At 45.3% G+C, this 21,332-nt stretch overlaps 1 protein-coding gene and 1 non-coding gene across 8 annotated transcripts in view; one reads left to right on the forward strand and one right to left on the reverse strand.

Moving 5' to 3' along the window:
• The window catches only part of Sil1 (SIL1 nucleotide exchange factor), a 248,983-nt gene that overhangs the window by 24,803 nt on the left and 202,848 nt on the right, over positions 1-21,332 (reverse strand). The gene's annotated exons all lie outside the window — the stretch shown is intronic.
• Positions 20,286-20,388, forward strand: LOC118595099. Its single transcript, XR_004946472.1, has one exon. It is a non-coding gene; the product is annotated as a small nucleolar RNA U13 (small nucleolar RNA).

A 21,332-nucleotide genomic window follows, 5' to 3' on the forward strand; every position in this document is an offset into this window, starting at 1 on the left:
TTGAGCTAAAGAGCCGCCCCCCACCCCCATCAGTCCTGGAAACAGTTTAAAAAGCTAGCTAACCTTGTTTCTTCAAAACCACTGAGCTTGGACAAATGGAAACATAAAACCAGACTGAATTAGAACTTTAATAATCCTTTCTAACACAGCTGAAGAGTGGGCTGTGAAGTTAACAGCTGGTAAGTTAGGTCCAAGAGACCCCTGAGGGTCTCCTGGGTCCTCAGCTTGGGAAGGAGCAGTGAGACGTAAGGGTAGGAGGCAGGCAACCTGGGAGGCACACTGTGAGGAGGGAGGAGAATCCTAGTAAGGAGCACACAGCTCAGAGGTGTGTCTGACCACACTATCCCTGAGTAATGTCTACCTGTCACCGGGCTGATGGGATCTAGGCAACTGTTGAGTGCACCCCCAAACTCAAGCCAAACTCAAGGCTGTGGCACAGAGAGAGGCCATGAGAGTGGACATGTAAATTCAAGGGACTCGTGACAGAAAGCCCAACTGCATCTTTTGCCTTCATTTTACTATCTTCCATCTTTTAGTTAGAAAACAAGAGAGGTTCGTGCCAATAAGGGAACAAGAGAGAAAGAAAACATCTTATCCCTCTGTTTGTGTTGTTTGTGTTTTTCGAGACAGGCTTTCTCTGTGTAGTCCTGGTTTTCCTGGAACTTGCTCTGTGGACCAGGCTGGCCTCAAACTTGGATCCACCTGCCTCTGCCTCCCAAGTGCTGAGATTAAAGCCCAGAGCTACCACACTCGGCTTTATCCCTCAATTAAAAATAAATACAATATACATTTATACCAAAAATTTGCCCATTTCCCTTTGATATGCGTCACCACTATCCACATACTTGTCAATCTAAAGACCCTACTTCCCAGGAGCGGGGGCTCCTCAGACTCCCCAGCACAGCTCCTCAACACCAACATGAGCAGCCACAAAGGGAGACAGTGGTCAGGCACACTGTGAAGGGCTCCAGAGGATCTGACATTCCAGAACCCAAAGTGTTCCTCCAGATAGTGTGAACCTGGTGCCAAGAGGATCTCTCCCCCTGGCCTGAGGACAGTGAAGGAGTCTGTAAACAGATAGTGTGAACCTGGTGTCAAGAGGATCTCTCCCCCTGGCCTGAGGACAGTGAAGGAGTCTGTAAACAGATAGTGTGAACCTGGTGTCAAGAGGATCTCTCCCCCTGGCCTGAGGACAGTGAAGGAGTCTGTAAACAGATAGTGTGAACCTGGTGTCAAGAGGATCTCCACCCCTGGCCTGAGGACAGTGAAGGAGTCTGTAAACAGTTCTTCCCTGTCTCTCTTGCCTACACTGGGCAGCTTTGCTTGTCCCGGCTACCCAAGGGCTCTCACTCTTTACTGACACAGATGTCACCCCTGGTGTCCTTCCCTCTCCAAGCTGTCCTGTGCTCTCCAAGTTCCTCTGAGAAGCGTCATTGGCCGCGCTAAGCACACTGAGAACAGGAGATGACCTCATGTTCTAGTACCAGCTCCCAATTACTTGTCCTGCTGAATAATTGAAAGAGGAGAATAATCCACTCAGCTGATTTGGGAAGCCAGCCAGTCACCCAGATTATCTCAGAGTGAATTATTCACACGAGGGATAATTGGGAATTGCCTGAGCTTCTGTTAGAGGCTCAGGCGTCACATGGAAGGACACTGAAGATGGGAAGTATGGATGCTAGAACAGGGAAGAGACCTCACTCCTGGGCTCAGGTTTCCTTTATAGTTGTGGTAACTTGCTGCCCCCCCCCACCCCCCGGTCAATGGCATGATGGTGACAGTGGCACACAGTAGGCACGTAGGCACTAAATGAACATCTGTTAGTGAGTAAAGATTGAGTACTGGGCAGTTCTGCTGTGCAACTGATCTACATCTTTCTACAACTCCAACTTCTTACATCCACATCACTTTAATGTTTGAAAAGCTTATTCAGTGTGTAAACTTGTAAGGTCAGAGGAAGAATCCAAATGAAATAAAAAAGAATTATGTGCAGAAAAAACAAAACTCTCGTGGTTATGGGACTTTCCATTCTGAGCTGACTGAAGAAATGTCAGGGCGAACAAAGAAAGGCAGCAGCACTTACGTTCTGAGCCCCACCTGCCAGGCACTCATCTGGAAGCTTAAATGCATCAACTCATTAGCTCTCCAAACACCAACCCTAAGCAGATGCTATTGCCCCATTTTACAGATGCGGAAATTGCCTGTAAAACTGAAGTTTTCCCAAGGTCGCAGAGCTAATGAGTGACAGGTTCAGATGCAACTTCCAGCCGTGCAGCCCCAGCTTTGTATCTTACATATCATATCATATGGCCTCTCAAGAGCTACTGGGAGCCATAAAAAAAGCAGACATAAACACTGCCGTGGGGTTGTGTGTCTCCAACATAGTAGCATCTGTACTGCCCGATTCTGACCTCAGAGAAAATGAGTAGGTGTGCTGGGAGCTGGTGGAGACCACAGAACTGCTCTACTCACCTTAGGGCCATGGCCAGGAAACCAGGTAGACACTATGGTCCTGAGGCTACCAGCCATGTTCCTATGACAAAGTAATAACACAGAGACATCTCCTAATCTGGCACATAATAACCTTCCCAGTCATCAAAGGCATCATAGCCATAATGTTTAACATGCACCTTGGTGAGAGAGTGACTCAAATTGGGTACCAATGGAGATCTTACTAAGAGTGGAGCAAGGCTGGAGTCCAGACACCCAAGGCCTCTGTCCACAGCACACTCCGGCCGGTTTCAGCCATGTGAACCACATTTTATCGCTCTCTTGATCACCAGACAATGCCCTGGTCTTGAGATGCATCAACTAAACGTGCCCCGTTAGTTTCTTTGGATCACACATCACTGGTCTCTGACTCCTGCATTAGCTGGTTCGGTTTGTCCTTCCTCAGACCCTCCCCTGGCTGTCCCCTTTGCCTGGAAAGCTTTTAGCTGCACTGGGTCAGGAATGGCCTCTCTTCAGAGAGTCTCCATAACTAATCCATCCAAGAAACTCTGTATGTTCTACCTGCTTCATAACTTTCACTACTGGCATTTGAAACAGCTTTATTGAGATAAGATTCACATATAAAATTCTCACTTGAAGTATACAGTGCAGGACTGGGTGGGCATGAGACTGTGGCCCTGTCCCCAGCATCAGCAGAAATACTAAATTCAGGGGCTTTTAAATATATTCACAAGGTGTGCTATTTTTCTCACATAGCCTGCAAAAAACAAACAAACAAACAAACAAACAAACAAAACCCCTTCTTTTAACAGCCACTCCCCGGTCTCTTCATACCACCCCCACCCCCACCCCCAAGCACTAGACAACCACTAATATATTTCCTGGCTGTACAGAGCTACATAGTCTAGACAGTTCATATAAATGAATTATAAAATAAGAATCTTTCACAGCCAGTTTCTTTGACTTGGTGTGTTTCAAAGTTTCAACCATGCCAAATTTCAGAGCACACTTCAGTACTGGGACCACCCTGCTGTTGAATGCCATCCTACTGTGTGGATATACACTGTAGTGTACATTGTGTTCATCAACAGATGGTAGTCAGGTGGTTTCTACTTTGGGGCAACAATGAACTATGCTACTACCCACATTCATGTACATAGTTTTCTGGGTAAGGCGGCATATGTTTTGTGGGTTTTTTGTTTTGTTTTGTTTTGTTTTTTTGAGACAGAGTTTCTCTGTGTGGTTTTGGAGCATGTCTGGGAACTCACTCTGTAGACCAGGCTGGCCTTGACCTCACAGAGATCCACCTGCCTCTGCCTCCCGAGTGCTGGGACTAAAGGCGTGCGCCACCACCGCCCGGCTGTTTTTATGGTTAATAGCGGAGTCAGTTGGATGCTTTTCAAACTGGCTCTATCATTTCACATTCCCACGGACCATGTACGAGCTTCCAATTTCTCCACATCCCTGTCAGCACTTGTTAGCCTGTGTGTGCTAACAGAGCCATCCTGCTGAGGAGAAAATTTTATCTCCGACCTTCCTTGATTAGTTGTCTACTCGGATCCTCTGCTTTAAAAATGGGGTAGTCTTTTCATTACTGACTCATGAAGCCTTCTGTTACTGATTTGCAAGTCCCTCATCAGATACATGATTTGTAAAATTCTTCTCTGATTCATCCTACCAAAAAACAAAAAGAATAAATAAAAACAAAGAAGTATTTATTTTTGATGACAAAGACTTTTAAGAATTAATTTCTGATTTAAAGATAAGCCATAGAGGAAGAAAGACCTGCTTTTCACCATTTTATCTTTGGTCAACAAAAGCACCTGGCACAGGGTAGACATTCAGCACATATTTTCCTCTTTTAAAGACTTTTTCTTTTCAATTATGCATGTACGTGTCTGCATGTGGGTCTGTGAACATGTGCAAGCTCACAAAAGTCAGATGAAGGCACCACAGAGGTGGAACTGGAGTTAACAGATGCTCAAGTGACTGCGGGGAACCGAATCAGTGCAGCTCTGAACCACTTCCCCACCTCTCCAGCCCTGGCACATGGGTTTGAATGGATGGAACTTAAGGGCAAGTGAGGTGATGCTGCCATGGGCAGGGGTGACTCCGATGATGACATCAAGGATTGTTTCTGGTCCAGAGACTCCAGTAGGAGAAAGAGATTATGGTCTCCATGGGAACATGAGAAGGAGCATGGAGGTATACTAGATGCAATGTCTCTGGGAGGCATGCCTCATCATAACAAAGTCTCATTTAAATGCTCAGGTGGTCACCCTCTCTTTACAGCTGCTCTCCAGTGTGAACAAGAACAAAACAATGGCTCACAAGTTGGGAAGGCCCAACTTGTTCTCTGCAGATCCTTAGCTCAGTGCAACAGCCCTGAGGCAGGCCCTCGGTTCCTTCAAACTCAGGCCTTGTGTCATGTAGCTGACAAGGGCTGGCTGTTCTGAGGGATAGGGAAGGCGAAAGCTGGTATCTTTCTTCCCTCACCTAATTTCTGCTGAGAACAACAGCAAAATCTACCTGCAAGGCAAATGTCCAAGCTAGGGCTCCTTAGCATAGCACCTCACAGATCCTGGACTTGACTGCTGGGGAGGCATTTCATCAGCCAGGCAAAGAGCTAGGAGATGTGGTATGAACTCAGGGTGAACCGAGTCCTGAACCTGGCAGACAGCTTAGATAATTTGCTTCAAGCCCTCAAGCCAGGGGAGGGTAAACCTAACAGAGGATGGGGTCCGAACAGAGGTCTGGGAACCTGTCAGTGGCAGATCAGAGAGATTCAAAGATAAAGGGCCTGCCCTTCCTTCCCTGACGCCCACTGACTTCCATGTTAGCGTTTCTGCCCAGTGCTGGGGACGGAACACAAAGGCACCCTATGCCCATGGGAAGCACCTGCCATGGGCTACTACCACTGAGCAGTAACAGCCCCAATGTGACATCGCCTCTTGTGCTAACAAAAGACACGGGCAGCATGTTCTGAGGCAGGAGCACATTTACATGCACATGTATGGAGTTGCCTCTGGGAGAGTAAGTAAATACTCGTGAATAGTTCATGTGTGAACGAGGGCAGAGATGACAAGTGGTACCAGTTAAAGAGAAAGGGTCGGTCTATTTTTGGGTCTATTTTTAAAGTGGCTGAAAAGTGATAAAGGATTGCTCCTCAAAAGTACCGCACTTTACCGGCTCGCCCACGCTCCAGTCCTCTTCTGTGCTCAGCAACGTTGGCAGACTCCTCTCCTAGTGCCTCGGCCCCATGCTTGCCTCAGAGGCTCACCCTGGACACCTGGCTACGGCATAAGGGTATTTCTGGTGAGAAGCATCTGAGTCTCCGATTTTGAAGCTGAGCTGGACACTCAAATCCCAAAGGGAGCCTCAGTGAGCGAGCAGTGAAGAGAACGCAGCACTCCAGGACTTCAAGGGACAAGCGAATCAAGGAGGACAGGAGAACCCCCAACTACCATTCCCAGGGATCAATCCAAACCCAGCTCACAGCAGGGGTGCTTGACAGGGGCCATTTCCTGGGCTTGGGGAACCACTGACATCAAGTTTCTTATCTGGTGCCCACTTCTGATTCACAGCCTGGGGTTTTCCTTCTGAGGGACATGCCCTGCTGCACACGGCAATAATAGACTGGATAAGCTGTTTATGACTCACAGGCGGAGAAAACAATAGGAACCCACATTAGAGTGACCAGTGGTAAGCATGGGGTACTCTCTGGCTGTATCTCAAATACACAAACGACTGTGGAAAAGAAGACCATATGTGTGGCACCCCTCCTCAATATTTACCACCATTTTGCACAACACAGTGGCAAGAGCTTGGCTTTAAAGTCACACTGCCTGGTTCCCATCTTGGCTGGAGCACAGGCCATCTACGTACCCTAGCCAAGACCTTCTTAAGCCTCAGTTTCTTCATGCATATAGTAGAAATAATAATTGTACTTCCTTCACAAGAGTATTTACTTGCCCTGATTCAATGAGGATTGTGGCAAATGTCTTGGTTTGTTGCCTGGCATACAGGTGCTCATATTTCTAAGCATTCTTCATTTCTTTCTCTAACTCTAAACATTTTCAAGGCAGTAGCCGCGCCAAATGCATTTTCCTATCTCCCGAGAGAATAACAGAGATGCAATTCAGTAAACATTTGTCAGATGAGCTGCCTTCCCTTAGCCCGTGTGCTATGAGCAAGCAAGCACAGTGGCCAAACGCCTTTCTCCTGCCCCTCAGCTCTGGTCACTCACTACCTCAACACTCCCTCCCTCCCTCCCAGTAGGAGGTGTGCAGGGAAGGCTGCTTCGGTCCCTGCAGGCCCAGGGACAGGTGAGAGTCAACAGGAAAACAAAGCATGGACAGCACAGCAGCTCCTAAGCACTGCCTTGTTGATTCCCAAGTGTCACTACTAGTAACACCCAGCAGAGACTGGGACATTCCTCTTCCAGGACAACTGCATCACTTCAGAGCGGCATCTCACGTCCACACTGCCCCAGCATCTGTAGCAAAACCTTCCCTGTTGCCTAATAAGAGTGTGAGAGGCCAGGGGATTTGGCCAGGGTTGCTATCCTAGTCAGTGAGACCCTGGTGTTTTTAGCTCTTCGGTCCCTCTGCATCCCTGGATGTCATATCTGCAGTCCTGAGACTTTCCCAGTATGGTTTTTTAGGGACATTTATGAAGGAAACTGTTTAACAAATACCCATGGTGGCAAACAGCATCAGGTACAATTCTCCAAAGCATCTCTCTCGGCGGGAAGCCCTTAGTCATGACTGCAACTTGGCTGAGTCCTTCCCTTCCTGAATCACATTCAGCAAGCAGCCCAGAGGCCAGAACGCTATGCAGAAAGGGGGCAAGGCTGTTTTCTCTCGGAGACAAAGACAGGAAACGCATGTCAGAGCAAATGCGCGTCCTACAACCTCAGTCTACCCTAGTGAGTACCCACCTGGATACAACAGAGAACAGTGGTCCAGAAGAGGAAGAGGGAGGCCTGGCAAGAACTGTGGATGCAGATGCTAACGATGCCCAAGCAGAGGGAGTCTCTCACACAAGCCTCTTTGGCACCCCTCCTGCCAGGGCCCACAGACAGACCCCAACTCCCGTCCCATGAGAGTGACCTCTGTTGGAAATGGTGCACATGGCAACTGGTCCATAGCTTGCCCACAGACAGGGAACAGGATGGTTATGAGTTGTGTCACCCTGGACATCAAAACAAAAGGCTTTTAATCACACTGAACTATACTGGATGACTAGAAAAGGTAGCTAGAATGCTCCCCTGGCCTAGAGGATAGGTTCCAAAGAAGGCTCAAGGAATCAAAAGCCAAGAAAAACACCCAACTTTAATCCCAGCACTCGGGAGGCAGAGGCAGGTGGATCTCTGAGTTCGAGGCCTGCCTAGGCTGCAAAGTTGAGTTCCAGGGAAGGCGCAAATCTACACAGAGAAACTGTCTCGAAAAACCAAAAAAAAAAAAAAAAAAAAAAAAGAAAAAAAGAAAAAATAGACACCCCCCCCCCCCCGCAAAAATCCTCTTCCACTTTATATAACCAACAGAATAAAAAGTCTAAATGTTCTCTGGTCCCTGCAAAGAGTAATAACATTTCCAGAACCCCAGGAGAAACGGTGTCCTAGGCAGATGGACAATAAGGACCAGGCTCCTAAGGAAGCTCCCTAGACCCTGGATGGCAGGGGTTGTGTGGTCCTAAGGGAAGACTGATATCGTACCACCAAGCTTCCCTCTCCTCTGTGTTCTTGAGGCCTCCAAGTTCCAGGCAATCGGGAATAGTATTGCCATGCCCCCTGTCATACCTTAGACCCAGTCAAAAGCAGAGAAAAAAGCGAGCTGCTTACTGTTGGGCCCAGGTGAGGCTGTGACAGGGGCCTATTGGACTGAACTGGAGAAGGACACATCTCTCATCTGGGTTGTCTCACACTCAGGGATTAGATACTTCTCAGTGCTATTGTTCACAAAAGGGGCCTTAGCAAAACAGGCAAAATAAAATTCCATGGAAGACACAGAGTAGCCAGTGAGGTCAAGATGACTCAGGACATGGCAGTATAGAAGTGGTAACTGAAGCTTCACTGTGACCCAGGTGTAACAGTCCCCAGACCTTAGCACAACTGACGCCATGATGGCCCTACCATTTAGACCTTGAACCCGCATGCAGTCAGCACCTCCTGCCAAAATGAGAACAAAGACCCGATCCGCCAAAGTGCACAGCTCTGTGGAAGTTCTTAATGGACTAACCTTGCCTTTTGACTTCTGTAGTTCTGCTTCTGGCTGTTTTTTGTTAACCCAGAATGTGGTTTGGAGGCTTAAAGCTTACCCTGAGAAAGACTCGGGACTGTATTCAGGTCCCAACCACCCAATGGAGGCACTGGCTGGCTAGTAAAGACTTTCTATTGTCTTGAACCTGTCTGTGTTCAAGTTGTCTTCTCTGGTAGATGCCTCACAACACAAGGGTTAGGCATGGGTCTTGGTTTTAACACTGCTAATTCAGAAGCAAGGAACCTCCCCTCCTTCCCTGGGGAATACCGCCTTTTAAGTGTGCTCGGTGTGAGAAGAGCAGTGAGGATGAATCCCTCCGTTCTTTCTCCTTTCTTCCTCTCTTCTCACCCTCATGTTGTGCTGTTTCCCATCTAGGGATAAGTGAGATCCCTTGATTTCCACTGACCTGCCTGGTTAGCGATTCAACAGGAAAACACCTCCCACCACAAAATGAAAGCAGACTTCAACTGCTTTCCTTCTGGTTGACTCTTATGTAAATGAGCTGCCTGCAGCCTGACTCACAGGAACCCAAAATGGAAAAAACTGGAGAGAGAAACAGCACAGTTCAAAGGTAGAGGTGAACCTTGCCTGTGCAGTAAGGCTTTACCGGCTACAGCCCCATGCTGCCAGAGCCTTGGCATGGGGACCAGCACTTGAAAGACACCTCACTCACTGGCACATTTCTGGGGCCAGCAAGAGCCTTAGCTATCAACTTCTCTTGTTTTTAAACAAAGAACCTTAAAATCCCAGAGAAATAAAATGAGAACTTATCATGAGCTTTCTGTAGAACTGAGTCTGTATCCCCATGTCAGTCTTCTGAACTCAGGTCAGAGTCACCCTGTCTCCTGGGCCCCAGTCTCGTGGTCCATCTCTGATCTGGCTAAGACTGGTCAGTGATGGTGTGCTAGGAGGGAAGTGGCTCCCTCCCTCCCTCGACTCTGCCTGGCTTTGAAGGCAGACACCAGGCTAGCAAGACCCCATGGCACCCGTGGTCCTCACAGACTTGGTAATGAACAGGACTGTGATCCCTACAGCTTCAGGCCTTCTCCCTGCTTTGAAGGCCCCCACAGGCAGCAGCTGTCCTAGGTGCCTGTTTGCTCCAAACATTAAAAAAGAACACACCCATCTATTCACTATGGAGAAGAGGCGAAGAGGCAGTTAGTTATTTTGAATCTATACATAATGCATCTTGCTGGGGAAAGAGAGAGAGAGAGAGACAGAGACAGAGACAGAGAGAGACACAGAGACAGAGAGAGAGAGAGAGACAGAGAGAGAGAGACAGAGAGAGACAGAGACAGAGACAGAGAGAGACAGAGACAGAGACAGAGAGAACAGGCACAAAATTACATTACAATCATCTCTGGCAGATTCCTGCCCCCAAAGACGGAAAGCAATCTGGAATTAAACACAGTTCCAACTCCAGGCAGCTCTCAGCTCTCCTCTCCCCTGCTCCTAGCTGGACAGCTCCAGATGTGTCTGAGTTTCAGTGATTTACTCTAATGATAAAGAACCCTCAGAACAAATCATGGGCTCTGATTGATCTAGGAGACAACTTGCTCAAATGCCTGTGATCTGGTTCTAATCGTGTTTGTCTCCATTTCAATGAGCCTGCACCGAGGTTTAAAAATGGCAGCTGTCTGCTGCATATAGCCCGTCCATTTCAGTAGAGAACGAATCTGGGCCACGGTGCCCTTTTCTCTCCTCAGGACAGCAGCACCAGGACAGCACCAGACGCCGCAAGGCTCTGATTGGGCCGGATCAGCTTTAACTCTATTCCACTCTTTAAGGATCCAATTAATCATAGAGCCAATTCCATTCTGGGCTCCATCTGTCTTGCCTCCTTCAGGGACTAATAATCACTCACTGTGTGTTTTTACACACTAGTTGAACTGAAATTAAGACTGATTTCATCATGGTATACTAAAAAAACAAAATGTGTTTCTTGAAAAAAATTTTCAGAGATATTTTAATTTTTTGTTTGGATAAAGATACTTTTAAATAAAAACTTAAAAAAAAAAAAAAAGAAAGAAACTTCAGGATTCTTGACATAATTCTGCCCCCACCAAAAACAAACTTGAAGAGGAAGGCAGACCCTTGGAGAATCAGTCACTCCCAGAGTTGAATGGCAGTCAACCCATCTCCTGATGGATGGACACATGGACACCCCAAAAATGTGAGGGAAAAATGGAGCTGATTTGATATTTTATACATTATTTTAAGAAATCTAATTAGTCATCATCTTGGGACTAGTGGACTTAATTTACATAAAGTTTAAAGTTACCTTTATTTTAAATAATCTATTCAGGAGGGAAGAGGGGACACTGTTTTAGCATTCAGGACCTCTGAAGTCCCCAGCTGGCCAATATGAGTCTCGACCCTCCCACTCCTCTACAGGACAAGAAATACGGCTTTTCCCTTATAGAAGCAGCCCAGCTCTTCTAAAAGCAATATTAGCTCTCCTGACAATACTTGGGGTTCCCCCAACTCATTCCCTAATCCTGAAGACAAGCAGAGAAGCAGCCAGGGCCTAGCCAATCAACCTCCTGGGTCTGGGAAGCATGCCTAAGTTACCAGTGGGTTTCAACACAGGGCTCTTCACTCTTTTTACAGCAACGAGGTCACAGCTCATGCCTGTCCAGAGTCTACAGGTCATGGTGGATGGGTCTACCTCCATGGACCTGCACTGGTTCTTAAAGAATGCTCCCAGAAGGATGCACTGCAGCAAGGCAGCCTGGCATGCAGCCTCTTTATGCCTTCACAGCTTTCAAACTAAGATCGTGAATTACACAAACTCCCAATCAGAACTAATGACAGTCGTTCCAAACTTAACATCAAAGATGCTTTGTGAGTCATACTGGCTTTAAAAAGCCACCAGGAATCATTTCATAGACACAACAATCAAATACCTCCTTTATCTGAACAATAAATTTTGCCTAGTAATAAGTCTAATTAACTAGAGCACCGTCATTTTAAAATGTGTCAATGTAAGCATTCCCTAAAAACTTCTAAGACATTTTATAATTACAAATTACCTCCTAAGAACATCTTCATAGATTGATAAAACATGACGTTCAAAATATATAATGAGTCATTATAGACTCGTATCTATAAATGAGCAAAGTACAAGAGTATATATATATATAAATACTAACACAAAACTCATTATTTTGCACACCACCTAAAAAGTTAATTAAATAAAAAGAACTTAGTAACAAAGAGGAATCATGTGTTTGCCTTTTATGTAAAAATGACTCAAATATGAATGAGCATCTCTGGCAGAAACAGCAACTGTTGCTGCCTTGAAGAGAAGGGACCTGGTAAGCTCAGGGCAGGCCCTGAGTGTCAGCACCCGCCTTGGTGCCCTTGGCACTTTGAGCCATGTGATGACATTACCAATCAGAGTCGAAGATACAACGTTTAGGTAAATTAACTCAGACACTAATCAACCACAGTCCATGGGAAAACAAGTCTTTGCCATCTCTCAGCTGCATGGCTTTGGTAAGTCTTCATGTACAGACTTCAAAAACACAGGATCAAGGGCAGCCACAGCAAGAGAAAGGTTCCCCGTGGTCATCAGGCCTATCTGTGGACAGGCTAGAGCAGCAGAGGGGAATATGGAGACAGCAGGAAAAGAGGGCAGGGAAGGAGAGATGGGGAGGCTGGGACCAGATTGAACTCTGTATAGCATGCCCAGCTGCCCCACTAAGCACCCCCTTTCTTGATCAACCTCCAACAGTTTCTCACCTTTACAAAGTAAACATTCCTAATGAGTCACAGGGCTGGGAAGGGACTTTGTGAGATCCTTAGGGACACATCCCTTCATGTCCTAGGGGTTCTCTAACTGGGCAAGAAATGCCACATGCGAGCCAGAGCCTAGCCTGAAAGCTGGGCTTCTGACTCATTTCTGCATACTGCTGCCAGCTGGCTCAGTGGTTTTGAACGAATCTCTTTAGCAGAGGCACTGAGTGGGAAGTGAGGCCTTCCACCCAGCCACCGATCAGCTGTTCTCAGCTCTTTGGCAAAGGCATCTAAGCAACCAGGATTCCATATTAAGTGACACATGTATGCTCCAAAGCTTACCCATTCGCACCATCTTCCTGGCTGAGAAATGTTCCACAAACTTACTTCTGGGCCATCTTCTCCTTGGCCTTTGCTTCTTCTCTTTGAGTCTTGGCTCCCCCTCTAAGTAGGGTCTACGCTAACCCAAAGGAGTTTCTCCTCAAAATAAGATTTTAAAACGACACTTGCTTAGAGTGTGGGTGCCAGAGTAACCACTATGGTGTAGGCCCTCTAGGATCCCCAGAACTCCCAGTCTTTGGTCTTAACATCCTGTTGTGGAAACCAAAATGACTAGCTAATTACAGAGGTAACCGAGAGAGGGCTCCTGGGAACTGGACAGGTGGTTTCATTTTATTTCTCATACGCTTTCCAGCTGGTTTTCCGCTATCTTTTGCTTTGTTTCCTTCTAATAAGCCCAGTTTTCTGTATTCTTCTCATTTTGTGGGTCTGTGCAGAGAAGAGTCCAGGACAGTAGTCTCTATGGTCTAAATCATCTGCACGTTCGTTCCAGTTAGTGTAGGATGGCCCCAGACAATGTGCGTTCTGGCCTGGTGACCAGATGCTCTGGGTGAAGGCTAGAGTCCTGGGGTCTAGCTCTGATCTTTTCCCAGCAGCCTGGCTGTGTGGTGATGGAGCCACAGCAACTGATTAAATGCAGAGTAAAGTGGAGAGAAAATGGGATAGAAACCAATTGGCCTTAATCCTCAAGGTTGTGTATGCAAGTGAAATGCAGTGGGGAAAGAGCCAGGGAAGTCCTCTTGGAGAGTTCCCTGAAACAAAGGGGTTATGGGTGGTCCAGTATAAAGATCCTCTGTTCTGGAGTCTCATGCCGCCCTCTTTACTCAATGGTGCTCATTAGACATACTGTACTTCTGAGATAATGAGATACAGGCAACTTCCAGAAACTGGGGCTCCCCCACCAAAATGTCAGTGCAGGGCTGAAAAGCACGATGCTGATCAGTAGGGCACAGGGTCAGTATTTCCTGCCATCTTTCAATGACTGCCCTCTCCCTGGCCTTTGCCATTCCTCTCTCTCAGTAATGGACACTGTTACCAGCAGGAGTGGAGTTGGGAAAGAGACTTTTAGCTGATCAGAATTCAACAAATAAAACGTTAAGAAGGGCTTGATGGGAGGCTCAGAAGTGCATTGCAAGAGTCCCAGTATGGCCTTGTGACTTTAATACCAGAGAAATGCTGCCTCTCAGAAGGGACATGGTGTTTTATAAAGACATTTGCTCCAGTCAAATCAGGGTTATTTCTTTCTTCCCACATGGTGTGTGTGTGTGTGTGTGTGTGTGTGTGTGTGTGTGTGTATGCGTGCACGTGCTACACACACATTTTTTTTTTTTTATAGACAAGGTCTCTCACTAAACCTGGAGCCCACCTAATTCAGCTAAGCTGGCTGGCTGGCAAGCCCTGAGGATCCTCCTGTGTCTGCTCCCCTAGCACTGGGTTTACAGACCCGCAATGCCACATCCTGGCTTTTTGCACGGTGCTGAGGATCTGAACTCAGGTCCTTGTGCACATCACCATCTGAGTTACCTCCCTACCCCCTAACAGGATGGTCAGTGCTGTTTTCAGTGCGGACCTCCAATGGGGACAGCCTGCAATTATGGAGCTGCTAGTGAGGCTTAGGCTGAGAGAGGCTCACAGTCACCTCCTGTGCTGGCTAGTTTTATGTCAACTTGATACAAGCTAGTGTCATCTGGGAGGAAGCGGCCTTCATGAGATCAGGCTGCAGGCAAACCTGAAGGGCATTTTCTTAATTAGTGATGAATGGGGCAGGGTCCAGCCCATTACGGGCAGTGCCATGCCTGGGCTTATGGTTCTATAAGAAATCTCAACTCTTCTCTCTTCGTATCATTCTCCATAATCTCCCAATATCAGATTCAAATGTTGTATAACCAATAAAGATACAAGAGACCTCATTCAAAACACTCAGAGGAACATCCCTCTCTGTAAGAATCTGTCAGATCTTCACACTACAGAAGAACATAGTTTTGGCCATCTGAGTTTACAGTTAACTCTTCCACAGATTACCTGTGGGCCTTAGGATAATGTCCTCTGTAAAGCCAGGACACTGTTACCTTAGGTCGTTATGTTGACTAAATGTCTTATTATATGGAAAGTCCTCACCCCCAGCCCCCAGAAGAAGAGAGAAGCAGTAGCCTATGAGGGGAGAATGTCTAGTTTACAGCTTACGCCCATCGCAGTGGGAAGATATGGCTGTACTAACTCTGTGTCTGCAGTCAGGAAGCAGAGAGATGGATATTGACGCTTAGCTTACATTCTCCCCTGCCAATGGATGCTCCCACCAAATTCTGTGTGGGTCTTCCTCAGTTCAATCTCTCTACATACTCTCTCACAGACACCCCCCAGAGGTGCATCTTTTGGGTGATTCCAAATCCAGTAAGGGCTGATGATGAAGATGAACCCTTACACTGGTGGAACATGTACTTGGCATAGACAATGCCCTGGGTTCAATTCCTAGTGCTACAAAAATAAAAATATACTGGCACTAAATTGAAAAAAAAAAAAAAAAGGAATCTGAGTCACTGATAATGCCTTCTCTTTTCAAATTTCAAAAACCAGGGAACTTTATGACTTTTTTTTTTTCAAAGCACAGAACAAATAGCCCTTATTTTACTCAAAGCTACATGCAGTAGAAACTCTCAGTGGCGCCCACGATCTGTTTCTGCATGCCTCCACAGCAGTAGAATTTCTGCTGAACAAATAAAGACTTCATTTCTTTCTCAACTCCTTAGCAGCTAGGGCTGGCCATGGAACTTAGTTTGGGCCAATATGACACAATCGGAAGTGTTGACAGTCTCTGATACCCTCCCCAAGAAACTCTCAAGAGAGCTTCCCTGATCTCTGGAGGAAAAGGAAACTTCTTAGAGATGGCATCATAGTGTGACTGGAAGGAACTGAAGACCCCAGGGTCTACCTGAGGAAGAGCTACCACCTACCCTGGGCATCTGACCTGAAGTTACACGGGAAAGAAATAAACATTTATGCCATTTTCTATTACTTGCAGCCAAATTCATAATGTATAGATTGAAACCATACATCCCTATTTAGAGTATGATGTATGACTTGCCTCTCACTAACAGAACATAGTAAAGGTGACAAGATGGCTGTGATTAGACCACAAAGACTAACGGTCTAGTTACTGTCACGTAAGCAGGAGGGCCTGGATTTGATACCTAGCAAGCACATGACTACTCATAGTGGTACACACATAATCCTAATGCTGGGAGGTGGAGACAGGAGGCTCCTTGGGTCTTACTGGCCTCATCAGTGAGTCCCAGGGATGCTAGTGAGATACTAGCCCAAGAAACAAGGTGGATAGCTCCTGATCAAGAACATTCAAGGTTACCACTGGCATCCACAGGCATAGATGTACACTGCACACATACATGCACCATCACACACAAGCACACATATCTGTCTTGCTGAGAAATGCTATTCCTTAGTGGCTTTTTTAAAAGATGCCTTTTAATTAAAAATTTGTGTGTGTGTGTGTGTGTTTGTGTGTATGTGTGTGTGTGTGTATAAGCATATGCATGTGATGAGCAAGGACAACATTTAGGTGTTGGTTCTCTCCTTCCAGCATGGGTCCTGGATATCAAACTAAGGTCCCTAGGTTTCCACAGCAAACACTTTCACCCACTGAGTCTTTGCAACAGCCCACTGCCTATTTGAAGAAACAAACTGGCATGGTGTGAGCAGGTTACTGAGGTGACATGTGACAAGGAGCTGAGAGAAACTTCCAGCAAGAACAAAGCATGCTATGTCAGATGTTAGTCTGACAGTCTACAAAGAACTGAATTCTGCTCACAACCATACAAGCTCAGAGGAAGATGCTTCCCCATCAAATCCCACATAAGACTCAAGCTTCAGGTGACACTCTGGGCTACAAAAGCTCAGAGGACATAGTTAAATCAGATTTGAACTCCTGACCCTCAGAGACTGTGACAGAACACCTGTGCAGTGCTTATAATCCCTAAGTTTGTAGTAATTTGTTAAGTAGCAATATACAACAAATACAACAACCAAGAACACTCATTACAAAAATGCAGGGATGATTCTCTGTTAGATAATATACAAGTAAGCTCACCAAAAAAGGCACAGAGGAATATTATATTATAACTGATGGGAAAATAAATAAAATTAATCATAAATTCCCAATATAGCCCCTTGATGAAAGTGAAATGCGCGCATGCACACACACACACACACACACACACACACACACACACACACTATTTTATACCTACCTACTTAAGCAAATAAAAACACATACACAGATAAAGCATATATACAAACACAATTAAATGCCAGCATCATGCCCCATCATTAAACACATAGAAATCATTCTGGTCAAGAACAAATATAAATAAAAGTACCTGTTAGGACCACTACAGTTAAAACAGGGTTTAACATTGCTTGTAGATATTATGATCAGGTAAGTTTAAAAAAACAAAACTGAATAGATACTAGAAATAATAAGACTTCAGTAATGTAGCTAGTGGTGTTTGATTTTTGTTTGATTCTTGGGCTTTAGTTGTTTGTTTCTATCAATAGCCAATGGCTATTTCCAATAATATTCAGACACATCTATCTTTTGGAAAAACCATGGTGTATATCTTTTAATGTTCTCATTGAGAAGTAGCATGGGAAGGTTTGAGAGAGAAGAGACAGGAGGAAAGATGCACATGACACAATTATATTTTAACTTGGAAAAGGCTTTGCTTTTGATACATTCCAAATAAAGTCTTGCTATGTAATCCCCTCAAAAAATCTTCTCAATAGCATTAAAAAGCAACAAAATTCCCATCATACTGGATGCTAGTGCAGGACTGATTGAACATCTGAGGCTAACCCGAGAAGCTACGTAAACAAAAAAGAAAAGCAACAAACCATGGAAGCCACTAGACCAAGCGTGGAGAAAGAGGGACCTGGGGATGGAAGGGTAGTACTGAAGCTCAAGGCCGGGTAGTCAGAGTCAGTGAAACTGATTTTGGGCTTCTTCAACCAAACAGAGTAAAAAGTAAATTTGGTAAAGACAAGAGTCACTTCCCAACATGGGAATCTTCTCCACATTTATCCTAGAGTTTAACGACTCGGGTCCTAGTTAAAGTGACTCAGAGCAACCATGTGAGCAGTAACTGGACAACAGGTATGAAGAGTGGGTGGAGCGCACAGGCCTGAGGTGCGCCATTCAAGCTGCAGCCAGCCTCCCTGTGGCCTTTCCGTCCCGGGAGCACCCGGGACGTGGCAAGCCGTGAGCTTCATGGGCGGTTGTCCTGGATTACTAACTGCAGACACCAGCCCGAAGACAGCAACAATCCTTTCTAGAAGAAGAATCTTTCCCGACGGGATTCAAATGATTTTGGTCAGGCCTATAGTTCCAACACCAAGGAACAGCTGCAAGTGTGAGGCCACCCTGGGCTATATAGTGAGTTCAGAGACAGCCTGAGCTACAGGTCCAGACTGTCTCAAAACACCAAAGGGACAAAAGCAAGCAAACAAAAAGTGAGCAGAAGAGAAGAGTAAGCACAAGGGGGAGACGGCACAGTGCAAATGGCGGCTGCGGAGCTGGGCCGCGGCGGGAGGCCTGTGCTGACCGCCCTCCACACGGGCAGCCTCGCAAGTGTGCACAGTGACCGAGAAGCTATGAAAAAGACACCAGATTCCAGCATCAGAAACAGAACTTCTAAAATTAGAATTCTAAGTCCATGGCTAAATATTTAATGGGCAGATTCCACAGTAGATTTGACGCAGCGGAGGGAATGTAAGTAAACAGAAAAACAAGCTACACAAAACTATTCAGACTGCAGCAGGGATATGCTATAGAAAAAAAAAAAATGAAGGAAACACGTTAAAACACAGGACAACCAAGAAAGAAGGCCCAACATACAGTTAGTGGGAGCCCCAAGAATAAGAGAAACACAGAAGTGATCTTTTCAAGATGGCTGGGAATAGTCTAGAAAGAAACACATTCAGACTGAAGAAGTTTAACAAATACATATTAGTTACAACTACACATGTAGTCATGCAAACTAACAGAAACTTCTGGAGAAAGTCTTAAGATTAGATGTGGGGAAGGGTCTTTCAACAGGAACAATGGGAGGAAGGCACAATAGAATGCATGTTACCTGTTAAAGTAAATGCCATCTCTAGAATTCCATAGCCAGAGAAAATACTCATTGAAGAACAAAATTATGACATTTTTACACAAATGGAATTAGACACCTTACATAATATCTGCATTTCTACATGTAGTGTGTACATAATAAATATGTAAACACACACAGATACATATATGTATAACACACATAGGTTTGACTTACATATAGGTTTGGCTTACATTTTAACAACCTGCTCTAAATTTAAAAATGTATTTAACAACCATATTAACAAACAGCTAAGTCACAAAATGAACAACTGCTGATTATCCATGAATGCCTTGTGACTGGGGGCTGGGCTTGTGGCTCAGGAGAACAACAGTGCTGTAACAATTCGGCTAGCCAAGGTAAGGAAAATAAGACTTCACAATATGAAGCACGGTTTGCATAAATGCATACCGTTTCTACACTATCACCAAGTCTTAACGTATGTGAAGGAACGGGATTAAGTGAGACGGAGATACTCTGTTCTCAGAGAACTGAACGCACATTCTTTTTAGACATATATACGTAGGACATTTACAAAAGAAGAATTTACACTATTAGTCAGCATCACATTATTATAATGCAATATCCGAGGGAGTCAATTTATAAAGAGAAAAGGGATATTTTGATTCATAATTCTGGAGGTCCCAGTCCATTGCTCTCGGTCTCTGGTAAGCACAAGGCACATGTAAGTGGTGCAAACCACTGAACTTATGAGCCAGGAAGCAAGCAGAGACTGCATGTAGTCCCACAATCCACTTCCAGGGGACATGTCAAAGGCATTACCCATTACCTGTGGCCCCACAATCCACTTTCAGGGAATATCTCAATGGCATTGCCCACTTGTGCCCCCCACCAAGGGTTGACTACTTCCAAAGAGTGCCATCCTGCTGCCCAAGCCTCTAACACACAGACCTATAGGGGCATTCATCCAAACCATAACAGAAAACCAACCACATAGGAAACCTCAATCATTTCAAATGACTAGGAATCAAGGGCAGTTACCTGGCCACAACCTTAATGTTCATAACAAAAACACTGACTAGAAACTTTCCACTGTATTTGGAAATTGAGAAATAGAATTGCATATGAATCAAAGAATCCACAATAAAAATTTAAGTCATTTTAACTGAACAATAATCAAAATGCTACATAATGAAAATTTCAATTCAATTGAAGCAATACTTAGCAGGAAACTCCCAGAAGTGAAAAATACAGTCATCTAATATTAAAAACTTCATGGATGTGATAAACACACTAAACACACTTAAGAAAAAAAAATCTGTCAAGTGAATGAAATCATCCAGAAAGACATAAAGACAAAGACACTTAAAAAGAGATCCTTTTGTGTTTTCTAAGTGTGATGACTGGGTTTTCATGCTGTTGTGTGAGATGTGTCTGCTCAAACTTTGTTATGATGTCAGCACATTATCCATCTGACATGGGAAAAGGAGGAAGGAAGAACACTGGAAAGATGTTAGAAGCAGATGGCCTAATATCATCCGCAAATAGAGAGTATGGGGGAGAGCCAATGAAGCGCACAGCACTGGTAATAAACCAGAAGATTTCCATAGCTGAAGTCTGTAGATTAAAATAGCACATGGAGAGCCAAAGAGGACATATTAAAACAAATCATACTTGGACATATAATGATGAAATTTGCTGATAATTAGATATGAATAAAAACATTTTAAAAAATTGTAAAACTAACTGCTCTTAGAAGGCAGAATCACAAAACTGGCAATATGCTCGTCCTGGTGGTACATGTCTGCAACCCCAGCCCTCAGGAGGTGGAGGCGGGAAGACCAGAAGTTCACGGCCACCCTCAGCTACAGACGGAATTTAAGACAGCCTGGCTTATGTGAGGCCCTGTCTCAAAAAATGAAGTGGAGGGTTGGAGAGATGGCTCAGCAGTTAAGAGCTCTGTTGGGGTCAATTCCCAGCTCCTACAAGGTGGCTCACAACTGTGCCCTCCAGTTCTATGGGATCCAAAGCTTTCTCCTGACTTCCAAGAGCACCAGGCACATAAAACATTCACATACACAAAATAAAATAAATTGATCTTTAAAATAAAAATACAATGGAGAACCACTGAGGAAGACACCCAGGGTCAAACTCCAGCCTCCACAGGCATAAGAGAGCACACAAGAGTGCACAAACACATTTATAGCATGTGGTCATTTGAGTAAGAATGGCCTTTAGGCTCCCATATTTGAATGCTTGCTCTCCCCTCCCCAACCTGGTGTAACTGTTTTCAGAAAGATTATGAGGTTGTTGAACCTCCTTGTTGAAGGAGGCATGTCACTGGGGTGGACTTGGAAGTTTCAAAGCCCATGCCAGACCTAGTCACTCTGTCTCTCTGCTTCCAACTTGCAAATCAGGATGA

The sequence above is a fragment of the Onychomys torridus genome, chromosome 13 (assembly GCF_903995425.1).
Source record: "Onychomys torridus chromosome 13, mOncTor1.1, whole genome shotgun sequence".
Taxonomy (NCBI): Eukaryota; Metazoa; Chordata; class Mammalia; order Rodentia; family Cricetidae; genus Onychomys; species Onychomys torridus.